The sequence below is a fragment of the Zonotrichia albicollis genome, chromosome 17 (genome assembly GCF_047830755.1).
Source record: "Zonotrichia albicollis isolate bZonAlb1 chromosome 17, bZonAlb1.hap1, whole genome shotgun sequence".
NCBI lineage: Eukaryota > Metazoa > Chordata > Aves > Passeriformes > Passerellidae > Zonotrichia > Zonotrichia albicollis.
In genome coordinates, this window is record NC_133835.1 from 3,010,208 (window position 1) to 3,029,993 (window position 19,786).

Here is a 19,786-nt window from a genome sequence, read left to right on the forward strand (position 1 = left end):
ATGGGGGCTCAGCCCTCCTGCAGTGCCAGCTGTGGCTCTGCTGCAGCAGGGATCCTGCACAAGGGGGGAGTTTTCCTCTGCAGCTCCAGGGCTGCTGCAGATGGGCCTGGGCTCCCTCTGGCCATGCAGGGCAGCAGAAAGCTGCTCCTCTGGCAATGCAGGGGGCAAAGGCTGCTGTGCTGGGCCAGGCTCAGATTGGATCCAGGGAGGAATGCTTGGCTCCTCCCCTGGGCGGAGCATCTCCCCATGGGATGCTGGGATTGGATCAGCCTTGCAGGGACACTCAGTGGCCATGGACAGCAGAGATCTCCTGGAGGGAGGGTTGGCTGTGGGAGAGAGAAAGAAAACTGCCCCAGGAACAGCAGAGAACTGCCCCAGCTCTGACACATGGAGACAGAACACGCAGCCCCAGCCACATCTTGCATTTCCAGCCTAAGACAGCTGGGAAGAAAGAAACAAGATTCCTTTTGGAATCCTTTTTTTAAAACTTCAGTCCAATAATAAACTTCACCATTAATACCTACGTGTAATTTAGCTCAGGGCTCAGCTGTTGCTCAGCATGTCCCTTCAGAACACTTCAGAGCTGGCATTTCTGTGAGAGGAGCCCTTCTCCTGTGCCACAGAACCAGCTCTTCCCCCTGCTCTTTCCTTACCTCTGCTGGCTCCTGCCCTCCCCACAGTCTTGGCTCTCCTGCTGTGCTCAGTGACCTTTCACGCACCAGCTTTGCACCAGTGAACTCCAGGCAGGGACACCTTCAAGAAGGTGCTGAAAACTCCCTTTTCTGACTGCTCTTCCCTTTGGACAGCCACATCTTTCCTGTGCTTTCATGGAAATACAGCCCAAGAAAACGCAGGGTTCAGAAATTCTGTGATGTGGGGGACATTATCTCACTGACAGTGTGATAATATCCCCTGTGCCATCAGAAATGGCCACTGGACAAAGCCATCCCAGTCCTGCTCATTCCTGGCACTTGCAGGGACTATGGGACACAGGAAACACAGACAGCAAGAAGCTCTCTGTGTCCTCCACACAGGATAAGATGTACTCAGGGCTCTTTGCTTCTGTCACTGCTCTGTTCAGTGGCACCCCTGAGATTCCTGAAGGATGTTTTATAGCCTGGTGGGAATGTTCAGAGGGAAATATCCCTGGATCCCATGGGAGTGGTGGTCAGTGCCATGATTGCCTGGGATTGCTGTACCCTAGTGGGTCTTTCCAAGCCTGTCAATCCCTGTCTCCACAGGCTCAATCTTTCTGTTTGTGGTTCTCTGCTTTCTTTACATTATTCAGAGATAAGTGCAGTGACAGCAGGGTCCTGTCACTGTGAAGCTGAAGTCATTTTAACTGTGATTGACAGTGATCACTGTCACACCAACATGAAGGCTGAAGAACATTGTTTCTCTTCTAGACATCACCCACTTACCCTGAGCCAGAGCTGTCTGTGAACCATCTCCCTGTTTCAAACAACTTCTGCCTGTATGTTCATCAAATTGCCTTACAAATTGCTGAGATGATGCTGAGGTGTGTGTTGGGCTCAGCAAAATGAAATGTTTGGAGGTGTCATTTTATCAAAGACCCCAAACTGTGACAGGCAGATAAGAGAGGAGAAGGTTTTGAGGGTTTTGTTTCCCCCCACCAAAATGGTTCCAGTTGAGCTTTGATAGAGATCACAAGGTGATGCTTCAGCTCCACCAGGTGTGTTTGTTTTCTAACCAAGTAAATCTGAGGGGCTTTTGAGAGAATGAAGAAGGGCAGCAGCAAGCTGGAATTGGAGGAATTGGTACCCAGGCACTGGATGAACCCCCAGGGAAGCTCAGTACCCAGTCTGAACTCCAAGGGAAGCAGCAGGACGTGGTCAGGTTGCAGGGCTGTGTTAGTGAGCTGGATTCCATTTCAATGGATTGGAACAAAATGGGAAGATTTGAGGAAGTCTCAATACCTGTGTTTGGGGGAGAGTGGGCGATTTAAATCCGTGGGGCTTGAGCAGAACTTTCTGCTGTCACTCCCCTTCTCTGATGTGCTTAGAATCGATTCCTTGCAGCGTAAAGAGTGTGTGGAAACAGAAGTCAGCCCAAATGTTGTCTGCAGGGTTTGACCTAGATTTTCCAAGGGATTTGGCTATGCACAAGCATTCACAAAATCTAAATTCAACCACCTGTCTCCTTGTGCTGGTAAAGCAAAAACCACTGATGCAAATGGACAAAGACTTTGTTTTTTCGTCACACAATTCCTGATCAGTCCGTGGCAGTGCAGGGAGCACGCTTGCAAATTGAACATGCAGCCAAACACGTGTTTTTTCACAGCTAAACACCCTTGAAAAATATTAATCCTGCACACTAATTAGTCAGAGATCAGAATGTGATCCCAGAAAATATGCTCACTCAGCCAAAAATAGGAAGATGGTTGCAGATATCCATATGCATACGTTCCTGTTCTGCATGTGCAGCGAGCTCTAAATGTGCACATTTCAGAACAGCCTCGACATGAGAACTTTTTAATTAGGCTGGTGGCCTTACAGAACATTTCCTGTTGGGAGAAAGTGCTAAGTGGGGAAAAAGAACGATCTGGAGAACAAAATGCACTTGTGCAGAAATGCTGGGGAGTCTGCAGGCAGCAGATCAGCAGTGCAAAGATCCCCAGCATCCCAAGGTTCCCCGAGCTGACAGGGATGTGTATCTGAGTGGGAGGGATGTCACTCTGGCTCTCAGGCACTGTCACAGCTCTGAGCCACGGGCTGGACAGGCTGTGGCTTTGTTCCAGCTGAGAGATGCAGGCTGCAGACCCAGTGTGTTCCTCGTGAGGAGCCCTGCCTGGAGAGCCCAAAGTGTCAGCAGGAGGTGGGGTGGTGAGCAATGGGATCTGACAGGGAACAGGGAGCACATTTCCATGGCAGGAGCTCCTTCAAAAGGCTCCAATTCTCAGCATTTAGAGACTTTTGGCAGAAGCTCTGTCACAGCTGCCGTGCCAGCCTGGACTGTCCTACCAAAGGGAACGTTCAGTGGCGATGGACCTTGTATCCCACACTGCTGTCAACCTGCATGGCTGGGCTCAGCCTGTGCTGGAGCTTTCCAAACCTTTCAGGAGCCATTATTTCACTCTCAGAGGAGTTTTGCCTCCAGTGGTTGAGCCAGCTTTAATTATTCCAGAAAAACAACCAGAGCAACAAACCCCTGTGTTGTGGTGGGAGCTTGCCTCAGCTCCAGATGGGACTGGGAGGCCCTTGGAGCCCCTTGGCTGCTCGTGGTGGTCACCAGTGCCTGTAACTGAGTTTGCCCATGCAGGGAGCAGGTTCTGCCCTTTTGTTTCAGAGTCTAGTGATCAGAGGAGCCACCTCACCTGATTTCCTGCCACCCTCCCCTGGCTGCTGCTGGGCATCCTCCTCTCGGGCTTCAAACATTCATTAGGGACATAATTAACATTCCCATCGTTAGGAAAGAGTAGGACTAGGGAAAATTAATTCCTTCAGAAGCACAAATTGGGGCTGTGAGTGCTTCTCCTGACCTGAGGGGTCTCAGACATGAGTCTGGTGTTCTTATTATGTCACACCTTATACAAATAAGGGATAAAATTGCAGCTCCGTGAGCAAGGAGACGTTCAGGAGACAGAGGAGTGGAAACACGAGTTAGAACTTCTGACAGCAGAGTGCTGCAGTAGAAGGTTATTTTAGAACTTGCTGCCTCAAGGGAGTTTGCACTTTCTTGCCTTGCAGTCAGCCAAAGATGTTGATGCCAATTTAGTAGGAATTAAATGTATTCTCTCAACTTCAGGCGTTTTTCATAAGTTGCCCTAAGTAAGATCACTTTTTCCCCCCCCCTTTCCACTTTCTCTGGGTGCATGGCTTTTGATCCAGCCTAAAAAGCAGAAGGTTCAAATCAGCCTTACAAACAGAGCTGTCATTCAGCTCCCTCCTTGGCAAAAGCTGTATTAATATCTACTGAAATGTCTCAGCCAGTGATCAAAATCTTGCCTGCATTGCCATGGCAATGCAAAGGAAACTGAATTCCGATATGACAAAATCCCTCCTCTCTTCACCCAGCCATTGTCCCCAGGGTGGGACAAACAGGCAGCCCTTACAAAAACCAGGTGTTCAGGACCTGAATGGGGCAGGGCAGGGAGCCTGGCTCTCCTGAGCAGTGCTGCAGATGCTCACCCTCCTCATCCTGGATGTATTTGCTTTGTCACTCATTACTGGGTGATTTTCAGAATCCTCAGCTCTTGGCTTTGCTTTTATCTGCCCTTTTTCCCCATTATTTTTAAAATTTTCTCCCTGCTTGCATCTTGTATTTCAATTAGCAATAAGGAGCTCTTGGCTGTGGTGGTTGTAGAGAAAATGCAGCAAGGCTGGAATAGTGTCCAGCCTTTGTCCTGTGTTCCCTCTGCTCCCACTCAGCAGTCTGGGCCCTCGTCCCTTTAAATGATCCCAAGGAACTCTTTCCTCTCTCCTCACCTGCCCCAGTCAATGTTCATTGCTTTTACACAATCACCTTTGAAATTAATAATTAAGACATTCAAGTGGCAAACCACTTTAACACCATGGTTTTCCAGCAGCCCTAAACTTTTGGAAATAATATTTTTTAGCCTTCAGTTTTGGGAAATCTTCAGCTGCCCAGCTTAACACCTCTGCAGGTACAGCCAACCACCTGAAAAGCTGTAGCCCAGCATTTTTAAGAACGCTTGCAGGGGTGGATGATAAATACAGGCACCATTCAATCCTTTTACCCTCCAAAACAGGAGGCAGGGTACTGCAGTCAACACAGGAACCAAATCAGCTCCTGCCTTACTCTTGTGGGTGAGCTCCAGCCAAAGGGGGCTGCATTTTCTGAGCCACTTTGGGCTCAATAATCCAATTTTCCACACATATTTAAGATGATTTTTTTTCTTTGTGCCTTAAAGCACTTGTAAAAACACATCCTGATGCCCAGCAACACAAGGCAATGTCCCAAGCCAAGCTCTAATGGGAAATTTGATCAGAATTGCATGAAAATGAAGATAATTTCCATCTCTATTTGTACTTACAATCAAGGAGTACAATCAAGGCGTTTGTAGCAGCTTTCCTTGCAGAGCTGGTGTGTGTATGGCTTTCCTATGATACTTTCAGAAATGAAATTGATTCCTTTTATTTGGGAGAAAATCAAACATGAAATAAGAGACAAACAGAAAGATCCTGATCAATTCTACCTTGTAACTAAATCTGCTTTCAGAGTAAAAGACAGAGAAGAAACATCGTGTTAAAAAAAAAAAAAAAAAAAAAAAACCTGAAAGTGCCCAGACCAAGTCTGAATTCTGGGGCTGTGTTTTCCCAATAATGGAGACGTGTGGTGCTTTCAACCCTGTCTCCACTGAAATCCATTAGGACTCCTGCACAACCTCCTGTCCCCTTTTATAACCCAAATTTTGTCACTGCTTTTCAAAGCCATCACTCCTGAGAACATCTCCCTGGGAAGGGCACTAATAACAGGAGAGCTGCACGTGAGGGAAATCCATTGTCAGGGAGATGCTCCTGGAATAGGGTACAGAGGACAGGATGGCAGAAATGTCACAATTCATCCTCCTGATAATGCATTCCCTGGGAGCTGCACAAAGAGCAGAGAGAGAGAGGCATTTGTATGGCAGCAGCACCCAGAGCCTCGACAGGAATTCAGGAGGAACTGTGTATGCCAGGGGGAAAAAGTTGCTTTCCCAATCCTTTTTATCCCCTCAATGCAGAAACCACTCAGGGCAGAGCTGCTGCTCCTGAGAACAACCAGTGCTTGTGCCAGGCTGTGTCCATCCCTCAGGGCTGCACCCCTGTCCTGGGCGCAACAAGGACACCACACACTGCTTGTCCCAGAATGGAATTACCTCTGCCTTATGCTCAGCTGGCCCAGGAGCTTCCCCAGCCCCAGCTCAGGCAGACCCTGCTCTGAAACTGCTTGGGAGTGTGTCCCACCCTTGCCCCTGTGTCCTTCCTCAGGTCACCTGTCGGGATCTCTCACTGCTCAGAGTGATCCTGAGAAAAGTTGGAAAGTCTCTTTTCCCAGCCCAGCACTTGAAGAAGGAGTCAGGGCTCTTCAGTTCTTGGTCTCAAGGTTGTTCGTTGTTCCTTATCTATAAAATTCTTTCTCCTGCCCTGCCGAGGTTCCATCCAGCAGGACAGTTCCAGGCACTCTGCCTGCCCCCAGGGTGGTGTTATGTCTTTATAGTAAAAACTACATATTTACAATTACTTACCAATACCTATCACCTATGTTAGACAGTGAGCTTCTACTCTAAAGCAATCTAAATATGCCACCATCACAGCAGAAGATGGAGGCCAAGAAGAAGAAGAAGGAGAAAGGCTGGACATGCCCAGATCCCTCCATCTTGCCTCCTGAACCCCCATACCAGAAATCTACTTTTTCACCCCATGATAACTTCACTATGATTCTTAAACTGTTGTGGCTTGCTGATCTTCATATAGGGTTGGCAATTTGCTCCATGGGTCATAATCAAACCCACAGGTGTTTTGGGCTCTGTGCCAGGGTCTCTGAGCCCCCTGGCAGGGTCCTGGCCATCCTGGACAGCCAGAGGGATGTCCTGGGTCCTGACAGTCACCAGGACACCAGAGGAGCCTTTGGCCCTTCACAGCACTTCTCATCTCCTTGAGCCTCTCCATGGCCTGCCTGGTGCTTCCTTCCCAAACAGAGTCCAGAGGCAAAGCTGGGCTCAGGTCCCCCTGTCATGAACCCAGGTTAATGCCACCATCCTCACTCGGTGCACCTCATCACCAGGGTGTCATCAGCTAATTGCTCTTAGACCTCCTACCCCGCTCCTGGCTGGGCAGTTTTGTTGTGGGACTGCACACTGTGAGAGTCAGAAGGGTTAAATGAGCTGTCTGAGGTCCCACAGCCCCTCAGCTGCCTCCCCACCCTGCTTCTTTCATTTCACACTTCTTGCAAGCCCCATGAAAGAATCTTTTTAAAATAAGAGCATTCAGATAAGAAAAGTGTTAATATTTCCATGTTTATCGTGGAGTGAAGCCTGGAGATAACCCTGATCTAGAGTGGAACAGGGTGGGTTTCTTCTGAGGAGGCTGAAGAAGAAATGAGGAGTCCTTGTCCATAAACCTGACTCTGGCAGCAGGTCCTGCTCACAGCAATAAGAAGCATGAGTATGTATGAGCACAGGTAGCTCTAGAGGTGATAATTATACACTAATTAATCACTGCCAAGGAACCTGAGAGCACCCTCAACTCTCTCCTCAGCTCCTGCAAAGACTCTGGATATCCCATTAGAGAGGAGATTGAGTTAAAATCCAATACCCTGCTCTGTATTAGCCACAAGAAAACCATAAGTAAACCACAAGTAAACAGATGAAGAACAAAGATGCCTTGTGTTGCCAAAAAAATATCAGAATTATTGGCTAAATATTTACTTGTCTTAAGATGTGAGCAGCTCATGCCAATGCAAGCCATGATGCCTCCTTGTTTTACACTCAGCAAAACCACATGGAAGCTGTTAATTGATTAAACTTTCATTGTGCTTTGCTTGGATACTTGTGGGCAAACAAAGCCCTTTCTACTCCTACAGTCCATCTGCCTGGTTCACTAAAGGGTGTTTTATCCAAGGTTTGAGAAGCTGGACCACAAAATGCCCAGATCTGCTTTCTCAATCTCTCCCCAAATCACAGAATCCCAGAATGGTTTGGGTTGGAAGGGATCTTAAAGCCCATCCAGTGCCACCTCTGCCGTGGCAGGGATACCTTCCACTGTCCCAGGGTGCTCCCAGCCCTGTCCAGCCTGTCCTTGGGCACTGCCAGGGATCCAGGGGCAGCCACAGCTGCTCTGGGCACCCTGTGCCAGGGCCTGCCCACCCTCACGGGGAAGAATTCCTTAATATCCCATCCATCCCTGCACTTTGGCAGCAGGAAGCCATTCCCCTTGGTCTGTCCTTCTATCCCTCGTCCAAAGTCCCTCTCCAGCTCTCCTGGAGCCCCTTTAGGTACTGGGGCTCTCCCTGAACCCTTCTCTTCTCCAGGCTGGACACCCCCAGCTCTCCCAGCACCCTGCAGAAATGACCCAGATCACTGATCACCATGAATGGTGACACTTTCCAACCTCTCTTTCCCTGCAGGCTCATTGCAGAGCAGCCTCCTGGCCCTGCCTGTGCCCATCTCCTACTTGGATCTGAGAGGCTTTTCCTCAGCCCCTGGCACATCTCAGGGCACTCCTTTCTCTATGGGGTGTGAGGGAGTTTTTAAGTGGAAATCTGTTTTATAGAGTTGCCTGAGGTTGGAAATGCAAGATGTGTGTTCTGTCCCCACCTGTCAGAGGTGGGGCAGCTCTCTGCTGTTCCTGGGACAGTTTTCTTTCTCTCTCCCACAGCCAACCCTCCCTCCAGGAGATCTCTGCTGTCCATGGCCACTGAGTGTCCCTGCAGGGCTGATCCAATCCCAGCATCCCATGGGGAGATGCTCCGCCCAGGGGAGGAGCCAAGCATTCCTACCTGGATCCAATCTGAGCCTGGCCCAGCACAGCAGCCTTTGCCCCCTGCATTGCCAGAGGAGCAGCTTTCTGCTGCCCTGCATGGCCAGAGGGAGCCCAGGCCCATCTGCAGCAGCCCTGGAGCTGCAGAGGAAAACTCCCCCCTTGTGCAGGATCCCTGCTGCAGCAGAGCCACAGCTGGCACTGCAGGAGGGCTGAGCCCCCATGGATGGGGCTGGGACACCCCCTGACACACAGGGACCAGGGCCTGTGATCACTCTGGCAGTGGTTTGGGCTTTTGTTTTTTTCATATTATTGCCTTTGTATTTTTAATTTTCTTCCCTAATAAAGAACTGTTATTCCTATTCCCATTCTTTGCCTGAGAGCCCCTTAATTTCAAAATTACAATAATTTGTAGGGAGGGGGTTTGCATTTTCCATTTCAAGGGAGGCTCCTGCCTTTCTTAGCACACACCTGTCTGTTCAAACTGAGACAGGAGTGGAATTCCCAAGGCTCCTCTGCCTGAAGGAGACACAAGGGTGTACCAACACAGCCTCCTCTCAGAGGAACGTGTGCTGCAGGCAGTCACAAACATCCCTGCGCCCCGGGGAGGAGCGGATGGAGCGCTGTAAAAGCTTTATGAATGACAAACTTGCCAAATTGCTGTTTAAACAAGGAAGCAAATGGGAAGACCATCTGCATCAGATTGAAACTGCTCATAATCCTGTCACTTGTGCCAGCATGGTGTGTTTAAACTCTTGAGTTGGCACGTGCCCAAGAGACACAGAAATGTGTAGGTTTTGCCGCAATGTTCCCCAGTCCCAGACACGATCTGAGCCCTCTTTGCCATTTCTGTGGATTTCTGAAGGAACAGGGTGCTGTCTCCCTTATTTCAGCCCAGAGTGAGCCCCTGCTGTGCTCTGGCCTCTGCAGGCTGGGGAGCCACACTGAGAACCCCCAGACTCCCAGTCACCACTCACTGTTTCCCATCTATTAATCCATAGCAGGGACCATCCCATGGTCCTGCCTCTCCTCAAATCTCACCTGTTCCCCCTCAGCAAACCCCTGAGGCTGTAGAGATGAGAAAATGAGACATTAAAATGAATGGGAGGGGATCAGGGATGAGCCTGATGCCATCTTTCCCGTTGCTGGACTAGAGTGACATTCCACACCCTGCCCCTCCATCCCAGGACTCCTCACCACCCACTGCTCCTTTCCACTCCTGGCAATTAGTGCAAACACAAAGAGATTGGAGGCAAAGGCAAAGCACCAGCCCCCCCTGCCCATGTAGATCTTTATCTTGTCTCTTAACACGGAGCTTTGAAAGACAACTGAAACAAGTTACTGATAATTAGCTGGAAAGACACACAAGCAGTTGTGCTTTATCATGTACAAGCTCTTTGATAATAGGCCAGGCCTAGTGCCATGAATTGCTAATTGATTCTTCCTTAGCAAAATGTTTTGCTTAATTAAAGGGTGTGCTGATTTATAAACACCTCCCTAAATATTATTCACTTTTGCATCTGCTGAAAAGAGCTCAGGCTGTTCCTGCACTCCAGCATTCCCTTTCAAATTATTCCATTATACCCAGCCACGCTCTTCAATACTGATTGTGACAGATTGAGGAATTATTAAATCATAAATACTAAGAGGAAAAGCCAGTGATACACTTAATGGGAGCTGTTCCCACAGCCCCCAAATATTTCAAAGGATGACAAAACCAGGAGGAGACATAAAGCTCTTGGCCCAGCTCTGTTCTCCCTCATGCTGTAGTAAATCATGACCCAGAGCTCAGCCTGATCCAAAAGCAGAGGAAGGATCAGTCTCATTTTTTCCTGCGAGATTGCTGAGACTTCACTCAGGTCACACCTGACTCTCTTCTGTCTCTCATGGTACTTGCAGAGGGAGGGTCACCAGCACAGGCCCTGCACAGTCCAGGACAGGCTTTTCAGCTCATTTTTCTCTTCTCAGTAGATGCTGTCAAGGCTTTTGCTCCAGCAGTCTCCCATCCAGGTCGGTGCTGTGCTGCAGAGGAATGGAATCCATGGATGGTGTTCCACTGGAACCTGTCTGTCCCCAGAGTCCTGCTGGCTCTAACCTGGGGCTGGTGGCAGCAGGAGCCTGGTCAGGAGATGCAGCCCAGTTCAGAGTGCTTGGGATTCTAAAAGAACACACCTGGGAGAGGGCAAAGTAGAGAAATGGACCCTATGAATCTCAGGAAAATTAATCCACAAACACCAGAGGTTTATGTCCAAAAAGGACACAGAGGAGTCCTTTTCCTTTCTTACAATAAAGGGAGAGGCCATGGGGCATTCCCTGGGGTCTCTCCAATTTTTGGAGGATGCAGCCTCCTTTATATCCCAATTTCCAGCCACATTTCCCTTCTCTCTTTCCCCATGGCTGAGGTACTTGAGAGGTTCAGACTTCCTGAAATGCCTGATAACAGAGATCCCCCTCCAATGTATAACACTCCCTTTTAATTTTTAGTTCTTAAGGAATTTAGGGGTTTTTCTTCCTCATTGTTTCTTTCCTCTTTCAATGTCTAATATCATTTATCAGGAAACCTAAAGTTTATTTGTAAAGGCAAATATCTTTTTCCATTCATCAATCAGTGGAATCCTTCCCATTGTTTCTTTTATCTCTCAGTGCTGGTTTTATCTACCAGCAGACCTACAGCTTGTTTGGAAAGACAAATCCACTATTCCTCTCATGAGGGATCCAGGGCCAAGCAGCTGGCTCAGAGGTGTGGGGAGGATGAAGGTTTGGCACAAGAGGGGAGCTGCAGCTGCCAGGTTTGATCCTGAGGGTCTCTGGACACAGTGGGGCTTGGAGGAGCTTGGCTGTGCAGGGAGGCCCAGGCAAGGAAAGGGGCAAAGCTGAACCACAGCAGTGTTATAGATGAGTAATGAGATGGTTGGTTTTCACAATTAAAAGGTAAATATCATATATATGTGTGTGTGTGTGTGTGTGTGTGTGTGTTTGTATGTATATACATATACAGGAGTGTTATAGATTTTATACATATATAGGATATATATGTATATTTATATATATATATTTTTTATACATATATAGATAGACTTCTAGTTATGTTTTACCCTCCTTGTGTTGTTATCAGGGCTGGCCTGGGTTTGGGACATTTGGGAGGGTCAGTTTGTCACTATGGCAGCACCTTAGCTCCAGTCAGGATTTAAGGCAGAGATCTCCACCCCTGGGCAGTGAAGGAGAAGTTAATGGACAGAACTTTGGGAGGGGCTAAAGGGTTAAAAGGTGAAGCCTCCATGGTGTGGGTGAGCACAGGGTGGGGAAAATGCACCCAGCACAGTAATATTTTTTGCATTCCATCTTCTATTGTATTTTTGATACGGTTTTACTAAACCTTTTAAATTTTTAAGTGGGTATCATTTCTCACACCAGGACCATCAGCAGGTGCAGCTCCAAGGTGGATCAGTGTTCAGTGCCTCAAGAGGAGCTCAGCTGAGCACAGGGTGATGGAGGGAACACTTTGCTTTTCCTGGGGCCTGGGAAGGAGTGACTGCTTGGAGGGACTGTCCCTGCTGCAGGGTGAGCCCCAGAACTGTTTTGGTGCAGCATCACCCCGTGCCTGCCCTGGGGGACAGAAGCCACCAGCAGGGATAGGACAGTGGCTTGGGGTGACCCAGCCCATCCAGTGCCCCAAAGGACAACACTTGGCCATGCCCCACCACCCATGAGAGGGGCTGGAACCCCTCAGGGAGCTGTGCCTGGCAATACCTGAACATTGCTGCTGCCTCCTCTCCCTCCCTCCCACTCCACAGGGTGACCCTGCTCTGCTCCAGCCCCTCAGCCCCAAGGGATCAGCCAACCCCTTGCACACCCTGCCCTCCCCATTTTTACATGCCAGCCATAACACAGTTTCTATTTACTCAGGGCAAGTCGGTGATTTACTTTCCACCCTGTTTCACTTCCATTTCGAGCTGGATTACTGCCTGCTGCATAAATCCAGCCCGGAGTACCTGAGGAGCATCTGATGAGGCGCTGCCCTCTGGAATGCAGAGGTTATCCTGTCTGTCAGCATTCAAATGGAAATTAATTGCCACCCAGTGTTCCTTAATCAGCCCAAACACCTCCTTCTCCTCTGTGCTTTCCCATCTCCTCCTCTTTACTGATGCACTTGCTTTTTAGGAGTTTTTGCTTTTGGAGGTGGGAAGAGTCAAATGACCCCAAATATTGATAGGAAAGGGATTTGGGGTGTGGTTCTGGTGCAAGCTGGGGTTCACTGATGATGTGGATGGAGAGAGGCACTTGTGAACCCTCCCAAGCCATTCCATGAGCTTAAACAGGGAGCAAATGAAGGGGGGTGTCCCAGATGCCCCAGCCCTGGTGTGACACCAGGTGAGCTGTGGCTCTTCTGCATGGGGTTTTTTTGGGAATCTGAGTTTGTTCTAAGGCATCACATGAAGTGAGGCACGTGATGAGTGCCTGCAGAGGAGAGAGAATATCCACTCATGTCCCAGGCAGATGGGCTGCTGGGGGCAGCAGCAGGATTTACACCCAGCAGGTACATCCATCTCCCATGGTGAGCCTGCCCTGATAATCAGCTCCAAACTCCTGTTTTACTCAAACCCGGCTTCCCCTCATGATCCCTGCACTCAGCACCCTGTTTGTTGCTGGAACCCAGGACATTCCTCTGGCTGCCCTGGGTGATTTGAGACCCTGGCAGGGGGCTCAGAGACCTTGGCATGGAGTCAAATACACCTGTGCCTTCGATTTTAACCCATGGAAACAATTACCAACTTTGTGCAAAGATGTACAAGCCACAAGAGTTTGAATAGAATGATAGTGAATTTAGCACTGGGTAAAAATGTAGAAGTTTGGGGTTTTTAGAATGGGGGTTCAAGAGGCAAGATGGAGGAATCTGGGTGTGTTCTGTCCTTCTCCTTCTTCTTGTCCTCCATCTTCTGCTGTGATGGTTGCACTTTTGGATTGGTTTAGAGGAGAGACAAACTGTCTAACATAGGTGATAGGTATTGGAAAATTACTGTAAATAAAGTACACCCAGTTTTTAGTATAAAAAGATAACACCACCCTGAGGGTGGTCAGTGTGCCTCAACCTGACCTGCTAGACAGACCTCAGCGGGTCAGAGAAAGGATGTTAGAGATAAGAGAAAATAAACAACCTTGAGAAGGAGAGCCAAGGAATCTCTTCTTCTTTTATCTCAGGGCTGGGAAAAAGAGACTTTCTAACACCTCAGGGTCATCTCGACCTCAGAGACCCCATCAGTTTGTGTGCCCTGGAGCATCTCTTTCCAATGGACCTCCAGCCCGAGAAGAAGATCCTGCTCAGGTGAAGCTGCCCCAGCAGGAATTACCCCAGCAGGAATTACCCTGGCTGGCTGTCAGGAGTGTGCCCCATTTCCAGGCTGGATGCTGGCTGCCTGCAGAGACATTAAGTATGCTGTGCACTGGATAACACTCACTTCTCTGCATATATTTGCAGCTTGATAACATGACTCTGGTTGCTTCTTAGCCCCTGATCCCTGGCTGGGGTGGATCAGGATTGTTCTGCTGCAGTCAGGGCAGTGACACTGCTGGATCTGGCCCCTCATTAACTGCAGGATAGAGTTGCTTGTGACTGAAATACTCAGTGATTTTTGAAATAAGGAGAATAAAAGGTTAAGCAGCCACAGAGATTCATATTAATCTGTTCCAATTACAATATGCATAGCACTTTTCAAAAAGGATTTGAGGCTTCTCCCACACAGACTTAGATGTGCCCGCATGAAATATCAATGTTTTCGGGTAGGATTTGCAAAAGTACCTCAAGGAAATGAGGCACCCACTTCTTACAGACTCTTATTGACTTCCCTGATTGCTTTTGAAAAATCCCATCCTTAATTATGGTTATTAATGCCATAAGAAATGGTCTCCCTCATTACCACGTGCATGTCTTAGGTACTGACAGTACTCGCAGCTGTCAAATAAAATAAAATAAAATAAAATAAAATAAAATAAAATAATAAAATACTGAGGTTGCAAAGTGGACAAGTGCTCAGAGTGTTACTGGGGATGCCAGTCAGGCCAAGTTTTTGAAAAGACCCTCAAACCAGTCCCTTGAATGCTGCCCCTGGACAGGGAAGTGCAGCCCAGGAGGTCTCAGCTGGACACCCCATGTCCAAGCACCCCTCTTTTCCCAAGGGCCAACTGTCTGAAGGATGATTTAGGAGCCAAAGCACAATGCACAATTCTTGGCTACAAACCAGGGCTCAGAGGGTTCCAGGTGACGTTTGGGTTCCCTCTGGTGTGTTTTGAGGTCAGGCTCAGTCTGAGCCAGCACCCAAAGCTGTTCCTGCTGCTCCCAAAGCTGGGTGCTCCTGTAGCCTGTGTGAGTGCCCTGCTGACCCTGCTCGGGTGCCAGCAGCCAGGCAGAGGGAAGCAGCATTCCCAGCATGGGCTGTACCTGCAGGAATGCTCTGGGAAGAGCCCAGGAGGGATTCAGAAGGGTTGGGAGCCAGGAAGGAGTCAGGAGGCAGCGTGGGGCTGTCTGCTGTTGGCACCATGAGGAGTTCCTGTAGCCCTTTTCTCACCCCTGAAATCTTTCCTTGAGCACTGGAAGTTCTTCACCCCCAGCTTGGCCCCCTCAGGCTCTCCAGGACCCTCCAGCACAACCATCCTGGTAATTTGGGATCTTTAGGATGAGAGGAATAGCAGATTTGTCTTTCCAAACAAGCTGTGAGTCTGCTGGTAGATAAAACCAGCACTGAGAGATAAAAGAAACAATGGGAAGGATTCCATTGATTGATGAATGGAAAAAGATATTTACCTTTACAAATAAAATTTAGGTTTCCTGATAAATGATATTAGACATTGAAAGAGGAAAGAAACAATGGGGAAGGAAAACTCCTAAATGCCTTAAGAATTAAAAATTAATAAGCAGGGTTATACATTAGAGGGAAATCTCTGTTATCAGGCATTTCAGGAAGTCTGAACCTCTCAAGTACCTCAGCCAATGGGGAAAGAGAGAAGGGAAATGTGGCTGGAAAATTGGGATAAAAAGGAGGCTGAGTCCTCCAAAAATTGGAGAGACCCCAGGGAAATGCCCCATGGCCTCTCCCTTTATTGGAATAAAGGAAAAGGACTCCTCTGTGTCCTTTTTGGACATAAAACTCTGGTGTTTGTGGATTAATTTTCCTAACAAGGACAAGATCCCAAGCTATCTCCACATGCTCCAGAGTGGCCCCATGGACACAGCTGTGCCCAGGTGTTCTCCTGCACTGAATGGGGACTACAGAGCATTTCCCTGGAGAATCTCCCTGGGAAACCCCCAAAACATGGAACTTGGCCTTTTCCACCTCAAAATCTTTACAGAACCATCCTTTCAATTTTCCCTTGTGAAAAATGTGTATTTTATGATTGGCATTTTGCAAATATTAATATTATATGTGTTATGTTAGAAAGTTATGCTGTGTTAATTTTCTTAAGTTGTGTGTTAAATATAGTTTTAGGTTATAACTTAAGGTTAAAATAGAAACTATGCTATGTAGGATACTTTTTTTCTAAAGAAAGGACTTGCATCGAGATAGCAGCCACAGCACGCCTGAATCTTTCAGAGAAAGAGAATGTATTGCTCCATTATCAGAAGAAACGAACTTCTTCCTGCCTTGCTCAGTCCTGAAGATGCTGTCAGGATTAAGAGGAAGAAGCTGACACTGCCCAGACAGAATCCTGTGTTTGAATGGAATTTATGCATCATGTATGAAGTGTATGAATATGCAACAGGATATTGTTTTTAAGGGTTAATCCACTGTTAACGTGGGTCCTTTTTCAGGCTTATTTTGCCCAGAAAGAGGTACCCAGACTGTCTGTGACTCTTTGTTTTTATTGTCTCGTATTGTCCCAATCCTAATTGTCCGAATTATTATTACTCTAATTATATTACTATTTTTAGAACCCTTTTATTACTATTAAACTTTTAAAATTCTAAAAACAAGTGATTGGTGTTTTTCACACCCTCATGTTTAGCAGAGCCTGTTGCTTGCAGTGCAGGCAGAGTGAGCAAATTTGAGCTGATCTGGAAGTGACTCTTCCTCCTGCTAAGGTTGGCTTTTGCAGCACCAACTGTGTGAGGAAAAGCTGCCGAGCCTGTTGGGGACAGGAAAATGAAATATATATCAGCTTTCAGAATCCTTTCTCCTTCACAGCAGGGTTTAGGAGGCAGCCAGGCTGTAAGCACAGCTCTGCTTATTTTTGCTTTCAAACAGTGCCAAACCTTTAACTATTGATTGCAAGCACAGGTTCATTAGGGAGGGGAAGGAAGAAGTGGGTTTAGGGAGAAAGGCAGAAATCCCAATTCATCTGCTTAGAGGCCTCTGCGGATTAATAGAATTAATTTGTCTTGTGGGGCATTAATTGAAGAATGTGCTGAGGTTAAGGACAAGGTCAGCTCTTCCCAGGGTAATGTCTCCTCCATAATTCACTTCCCAGCCCATCAGGACAATGTGGGCAGGGTAATGATGAAGGATGGACGTGCTGCTCCTGGGATCTCAGGGAACAGAACCTTGCATTACAGATAATGTGAAGTGGAAGTTGTAGGAAGGTACATGGCAGATACTTAATTCGATCAGACATCCATTCCTTGTGTTTCTTTAGGCTCTGCAGTTCTGGATCAGGTCTGCATGGCACAGAGGGGCAGTTTTGAGCCAGCTCGGGGTGTCTGTCCCTGTGCTACACAGCACACCCAGCCCTGGCACAGGCAGGTACCAGTCCCACCCCTCACCCTGGGGAGCCCATAAGAAAAAACAGCTCAGGAATTGTTCCCAGGCCATGATATGCAGCATTCACATTCTCTGGAAAAATCCCTTCACCCAGGATTTTCCTCCTGGGAAGCTGAGAAGCCTCAGAGAACAGGAAAGCAAGTCTTACCTCATTTGCTTCTCCTGTGTTGTGCTCACATGTGGAATGTGTTTGGAGATTGTTTACCCACTGGTGATTGTTCCATTGCATTCTGCTGGGAGTTGTTTTCACTCTTTGGCCAATCAGCTGTGTCAGGACTCTGGAGAGAGTCACCAGTTTTCATTATCTTTTTAACCTTCATCTGTACTGTATAGTATAGTATAGTATAGTATAGTATAGTATAGCAGAGTAGAGTAGAGTAGAATATTCTTTAATATAATATAGTATCATAAAGTAATAAATTAGCTCTCTGAGAACATGGAGTCAGATTCATCATTCCTGCCTTTGTGGGGGCATTTCCCAGCAAATACAAGAGTGGTGCTCCATCAGAGTGACCCAGGCAGGGTTGGAGCTGGCTGCATGCTGGGAGGGAGGTCTTGGCTAGGTTTGGTTTGCTGGGGAGGATGGAGAGGGCAGGCTGTGAGTGCAGGGGCTGTGGCAGTGGGGACAGCTCCCCCAGGCTGAGTGGGCAGGGCTGGAGGCTCCAGCACCTCCCCAGCCCCTGGGATCTTCCCTGCAGCCTCTCCCACCTGTCTCAGGTGTGCCCTGCCATGGCCCAGGCCAGGTGTCCCACGCAGCAGAGGGACAGACCAGGGTGGGGGAAAGGTGAAGAAGGAACAAGCAGCTGAGCCAGGCTGGGGAGACACTGTGCCTCCAGAGGAGAAATGCAGAGCAGGGGTGGCTGGAAGTGTCTGCCTGAGCTGCTGTCCCTGCTGTCCCATGGGGGCAGAGCTCAGGATGCCGCAGCTCCTCCTCTGCTCACACAGAGCTGGCCCAGCTCAGGCTCAGCTCACACCCTGCTGGGGTTATTTGTTCACTGGGCAGGAAGAATCTGCCTCCTGCTGCTGCCAGCAGCTCCTTCTGCACAATGTGCTCAGGGATTGCAGCCAGGCAGGATTAAAGGTGACCATTGAACCCTGCCAGACCCCTCCAGACACCTTTGCGACACATCAGGCACAGCCTGGCTCTGATTCCAGGCATTGCTCATCACCTGTTGTTCTTCAGCAACATTTAAACCACAGGCACAAGGTTTTGAACACCAGAATTGTTCTCCTGTGAGATCAGTCAAATATCAGAGCAGGGGCTCAGTATGGAGACAAAAATAAGACCTTCATAAACCTGATCTACCTCATCCCTTTTCAGCTCAGTTTGGGGTCAGAGATCTCCAAAGGTTCATTTTAACCCAGGTTTCTCTGTAAGCTACAAAAGGCAGAGCTCAGCATGGCAGAGAGGCAGAACAGGGCAGAGACATCCCACAGCTTGAACTTGTTCATCTCCAGGGCTGCCCCAGGGGCAGAAGAGGACAGGGATCATTTTCCCAGGTTCTTTTAGGCAAAGAGGGCCTGAGCCCCTGCTGTTGCTGTTGGTCATTCTGTTCTTCAGAGTCCCCAGGGCAGATATCCAGCTCTGCTCCATTAACCAGCCTTGAGAAGATCAAAGCTGATGGCACAAGACAAAGGGTCTGTTTTGCACTCCTTAAAAGCTTCAGAGAAATGAAAACCTACACAAAAAACCATGTAGGGCCACTTTTACTGGATGTAAAAAGCCAGGCTCAGAGATTTTGTGCCAGGCTTAAATGTCTCTTTGTGACCATGCTTCACCTCCCTTGTTTGGATGCATGCTGACAGAATTACACTCCAGACAGTGCTCTCCTGAAGCAGCACAGACAATATTTGTTTGAATTCACTTCTTTGTGATTTTTTTTCCTTGCTTGTTTGCTCTTTCAGCTCTTGTTACCTACCCACTGTTTAGATTAGTGCTGTCTCCAGGTTTCTCAGAGTGACAGAATGGAGTGTTTGGGCTGTCAGGGGATCCATCCCACCTTTGAGAGGGAGACAGGAGATGGGCTGGGAGCAGTCACAGGCAGGGTGTGAGGTGGGATGGGCTCCCAGGGAGGCTCCAGGGGTCAATTCTGGGTCCAGCCCTCTTTAACACCTTCATTAAAGGAAATTTGAAGATCACACAGGCAGGGAGGAGTGGCAGCTACCTCAGAGGGTCATGCTGCCACCCAGAGGGACCTGGGCAGGGTGGGAAGAGGCTGGCAGGAACATTGTGGAGCTCAATGAGAAGTGCCAAGTCCTGAACCTAAGGAGGAGAAAACCCAGGCACGAACATGGGATTTAATTCAATGTAACATAAGGTGAAGCTCCGTCTTGCTCGGCACACCCCCAAAGCATTGTCTCCGCTATTTGCACTGTCCCCGGTGTTGGAGATTCTGCAGGAGACACCTGGCTCCCAGCTGCACAGCAGCCACGGGCAGCAGGAAGCCACACCTGAGCCACCTGGGAGCTGCAAAGTGCTGGGGTTAGACCAGCACTGCCTTTTACACTTGTGCACCTGACCTGGAAAAACCTTCACAAAGTCTTCCAGGAGTCCTGTTCAGCCAGGAGCTGACTGAGCTTGCAAAATTATTGTGT